Below are 5892 nucleotides of genomic sequence, written 5' to 3' on the forward strand. Positions count from 1 at the left end.
AAAAGTCACAGAGAAGACGCTGCACTATGTATATTTTATTAGTAAAGAAGGCACAGGAATGCTATTGTGTTAGTTTTAGATGCTAAAGTATGGATATTACATTAATATTAAAGACCAAGGGGGAGTTGTTTTGTTATATTTAAGTGGTATAGTAAGGATATCTTGTTAGTATTAAAGGCCACAGGGAAGCCATTATATTAATTTTAGATGCTAAATATGGATATTACACTAACATTAAAGGCCACAGGGCAGCTAATCTATTACTTTTAGATTCTATAATATGAAATATTATATTAATATTAAAGGCCATAGGACAGCTAATATGCTAGTCTCAGATGCTACAGTAAGGTCAGTCCATCCATTATAGGTAAAAGTGCAGTATTATTTACTTCTAAATGCTCTAGTAGAATATCACAGTAATATTAAAGTCCATAGGAGAAGTATTATGTTAGCTTTAGATATCATATTGTGGCTATCATATTAGTGTTAATTGGCACAGGGCAAGTATTATATTAGTTTCGGATGCTATAGTATTGAATTCTCTTTAGTATTAAAGACCACAGCATGCTTGCTTATTTATTTATTTATTTATTTATTTATTTATTTATTTATTTATTTATTTTTGGTATCAGGGATTAGGCATGGGGGTGCTTAACCACTAAGCCACATCCCGGGCCCTTTTTATATTCTTTTTTTTTTTTTTAAAGAGAGAGAGAGAGAGAATTTTTAAATATTTATTTTTTTAGTTTTCAGTGGACACAACATCTTTATTTTATTTTTATGTGGTGCTGAGGATCGAACCCAGTGCCCCGTGCATGCCAGGCGAGCGTGCTACCACTTGAGCCATATCCCCAGCCCTTTTATTATTTTTTAATATGTAGTTTTTAGTTGGAGGTGGATATAATACCTCTATTTTATTTTTATGTGGTGCTGAGGATCAAACCCAGTTCCTCACATGTGCAAGTGAGCATGCTACCACTAAGCCCCAGCCTCAGCCCTTTATTTTTATTTTGAGTCAGGGTCTTGCTAAGTTGCTTAGGACCTTGCTAAGTTGTTGAGGCTGGCTTTGAATTTGTGATGCTCCTGCCTTAGCCTCCCAAGTCACTGAGATGACAGGTGTGTGTCTCTGCACCCAGCTATTTATTTAATTTGGGATGTCATGCTATGAATATTATAATATTTTAAAGGTAACAGAAAAGCTATTGTATTAGTTTTAGATACTATATTACAGACATCATATTAGCATGAAGGGCAACACTTAAGCTATTATTAGTTTCAGAGGACACACTACATTACATTAATGTTAGAGGCCACAGGATATGTATTGCTTTTCCAGGCTACACTATTGATATTATTAATAATGAAGGTAACAGAGCAGTTATTGTATTAATTTTAGTTGCTACAATATCTATATAATATTAACATTTAAGGACACAGGGCAGTAGTATATCTGTATTAGATACTATATTAATGATGTTATATTAACAGTAAAAGATGAAGGGCACTAATATATTGATTTTCAATGCTATTGTACAGATTTCATGTTAATATTAAAGGTCAGCTATTATATTACTTTTAGATGCTAGAGTATGGATATTATATTAAAATTAAAAGTCAGGGGCTGGGGCGATAGCTCAGTGGTAGAGTGCTTGCCTAGCATGTGAGGCCCTGGGTTTGATCCTCAGCACCACAGGCAAATGAATAAATAGAATAAAGGTATTTAAAAAAATTCCTTCCTTAAAAAAAATAAAGGTCAAAGAGTACCTATTATGTTAGTTTTAAAATCTATAATGCTGATATTATATTAATCATAAATGTCACAGAGCAGCTATAATATTACTATAGGATGATATAGCATAAATATTTTATTAAAATTAAATGCCACAGAAACCTATTATATTAGTTTTAAATCTATAATAATGATATCATATTAATTATAAATGTCACAGGGCAATTATTATATTAGCTTTGAATACTATAGTATGGATATCATATTCATGTCAAAAGTCAAAGTGCAGCTGAAGCCAAAATTAGACAGGCAGTCAGTAAAGATAGGTAGATTGAGTCAGATCAGATCAAGGAGGCCAATTACAGTTAGTCCAGGATGTTGGAGAGGGATTGAAATGCTAATGCCTTCAGAGCCCTTCCTCCACCCTTATCAAGATAATCTGCCCCTGCTCCAACCTGTTGCTAAGGTAACCTGCCCAGGAATTGTCCCTCTCTAGAGAAAGTTGTAAAAGTTGCTAGTTAATTCACCCTGGGCCCCCTTCCTGCCCAGATCACTCCACTTTGGCCCCTGCAGCCCATCTGCTTCTCACCTTTTGGCCATCCCACTGAGCATATCCTGGGCCTAGTCATATATACAAGAAGGAAAGAGATAAAGGAAAGACAGCAAAAGAACAAAAGAAGCCTAAGACATATTAAAAGGCGCTTGGGATTCCAGGATACCATCTATGGCCCCTTTTTCCCTCCTAGAAGTTTGTTACCCCTTTTTAAATAAACCCTGTTTTATATGCTTGCCTCAGTGTGCTTCTCTAATGTTATACTTCAAAATGTGAAGAAGCAGAACTCATCACTGGTATCACAACTATTTTATTAATTTTAGATGTTGTAATATAGATACCATATTAGTATTAAAGGCCACAGGTAAACAATTATACCACTTTAGGTTGCTTGAGTATGAATATCACATTAATATTAAAGTCAAGAGGGCAATTAATATATTAATTTTAGATAAGATTATAGGAATATAATATTAGTTATTAGCCATAAAGCAGATATTATATTAGTTTAAAGTGCTATAATATGGATATAATGTTCATATTAAATGCCACAGGGCATCCATTTGTCTGTTTTAGATGCTATAATATGGACAATAAATAAATATAAAAATTGACCAGGAAATTATTATATTGGTCATAGAAATATATACAGGTCATAGAAAGGATGGTATATTAATATTAAAAGTCACAGGACATCTATTACATCATTTAGAGGCTACAATATACATATAATATTAGTATTAAACACTACAGGGCAGCTATTATATTAGTTTTAGATGCTATACTATGTATATCACATTAGTATTCAGGGCCACAGCACAGCTATTACATTAATTTTAGATACTATAGTTTAGATATCTTATCAGTGTTAAGGGCCACAGGGCAGCTATTATACCAGTTTTAAAAGCATTTAGTATAGATATTACACTAACATTATAGGTCATAATACAGCTATTATGTTAGTTTATAATGCCAAAGCACAAATATTTTATTACTATCAAAGTCAATAGAATTGTTATGAAATTAGTTTCAAGTGAAATATTATAATATTTATTATATTAAAACTAAAGGCCAAAGGGCAGATAAAATTTTAATATGAGATTTTGTAGTATACATGTTATATCTATTTGTATTAAGGACCAATGTTTACCTATTATATTAGTTTAAGATGTTATTTTATTAATATTACATTAACTCAAGGCCAGATGTCAGCTATTATATTAGTTTTTATGCTATTCTATGCACATAATATAAATATGAGAGGCTACATGTCAGCTATTACATTAGCTTGGGATAGCAAAGTATGAACATTACATTGATGTCACAGGCCAAAGGGCAGTTATTTTATCAGTTTTACATATTAATATGTGAATAGTACACTAGTGTTAAGGCCACAGGATATACATCATATTAGCTTAGGATGCTATAATAGGGCACTAATTAATATAAAAGGTCAAAAGGCAGCTAATATATTTATTTTAGATGCTATATTATGAATATTTTAGTACTATAAAGGCCACAATATGGCTATTTTATTAGTATTAGATGTGATATATAGATATATATATATAGATATATATATATTAGATAGATAAATATATATTAGATGTGATATATATTAGCTTTAGATAAAATAGTATGGATGTTATATTAGTGTTGAAAGCCACAGAGAAGCTATTACTTTAGGATGCTAGAGCACAGATATTTCCATAGTATTAAAGGACACATGGCAGATATTATATTAGTTATAGATGTTATAGTGTGGACATCATTTTGTTTTAGAGACCACAAGGCAACTGTTATAATAGTGTTAGCATCTATAGTTTCTATAGAATATCATTTAAAGCCAGAGGGCAGATATTTTATCAATTTTAGATATTATATTAATATAATATAAGGCAATAGTTGCTACAAGGCAACTATTCTTTTAGTTTGAGATTCTATAGGATGGATATTATATTAGTAACAAAAGACATAGGGAAGTTAACTAATGAGTTTTAGAAGACTCTGTAGGGACATCATATTAAATGAAAGGCCACAGAGCAACTATTATATCAGTTTTAGATGCTAAAATATGGATCTCATATTACTATTAAAGGCCTCAGGAAAGCTATATCATTTTTGATGTTATAATGTGAAAAATCATGTTAATATTAAAAGATACACCATAGCTATTATATCAGTTTTAGATGCTGCTATGGATATTATATAAATATAAAAGGCTACAAGGCAGCTGTCTTTTTAGTTTTAGATGCTACAGGGTAGATAGTATATTAGTAACAAAAGACATAGGGAAGCTATTAAGCTAGTTTTAGAGGACTCAGTAGGGATATCCTATTGATATTAAATGCCACAGGGCACTATTATAATAGTTTTAGATACTGTATTAAGGATTTATATTAGTATAATAATAAAGGTCACAGAACAGATATTGTATGATTTTAAGATGGAATAGTATAGGGCTGGGGTTGTGGCTCAGAGGTAGAGCAATTGCCTATCATGCATGAGACACTGGGTTCAATTCTCAACACCACATAAAAATAAAGATATTATGTCCAACTATAACTAAAAAAATAAATATTTTTTAAAGGATGGCATAGTATAAATGTTATATTACTATTAATGGTCAAAGGGAAGCTATTAGTATTGAATGCTATAATATGAATATCACATTAGTATTAAAGATCAAAGACTTATTTTACATTAGTTTAAAATGTTTTAGAATGGATATTATGTTAGATTAAATACCATAGGTTATATTTTATGTTAGCTTTAGATTCTAGCATAAATAGTATATTAATGTTAAAGGTCCGGAATATCTATTACATCAGTTTAAGATGCAATAATATGAATACTATATTACTATTGATTACCAGAGGGCAGCTATTATATTAGCTTGAGATGGTAGAGTATGAATATCATTTTGCTAAAAAAAAAGCCTACAGGGCAATTATGACATTTTGAATGACATAGCATGGATATTATACTACTACTAACAGCTACAAAAGCAACTATTATATTAATATTATGTGCTTCCTTATGAATTTCATAGTATTAAAGATTCAGGGCAGCTATCATATGAGCTTTAGATGCTATAGTACAAATATTATATCATATTAAAGGCCAAAGCACAGCTATTATATTTATTTCAAATAGTATATTATGAATGTTATATTAGTATCAAAGTCTACATGGTAACTATCATATTAGTTTTAAATGCTATACTTTATATATTATTTTAGTGGTAAAGGCCAGTAAAAGCAGGTATTATATTAGTTTTAGATAATGCACTATGCATATAGTTAGTATTGAAGGCCATAGAGAAGCTGTTGCATCACTTTCAGATGCCCCTGTATGGATATAAGTATTAAAGGCCATAAGAAAGCCATTATATTAGTTTTAGGTTATATATTTCTTTTTAATTTTTTATTGTTGGCTGCTCAAAACATTACATAGTTCTTGATATATCATATTTCACACTTTGATTCAAGTGGGTTATGAGCTCCCATTTTTACCCCATATACAGATTGCAGAATTACATCAGTTACACATCCATTGATTTACATATTGCCATACTAGTGTCTGTTGTGTTCTGCTGCCTTTCCTATCC

The sequence above is a fragment of the Marmota flaviventris genome, chromosome 1 (genome assembly GCF_047511675.1).
Source record: "Marmota flaviventris isolate mMarFla1 chromosome 1, mMarFla1.hap1, whole genome shotgun sequence".
NCBI classification, from domain to species: Eukaryota; Metazoa; Chordata; class Mammalia; order Rodentia; family Sciuridae; genus Marmota; species Marmota flaviventris.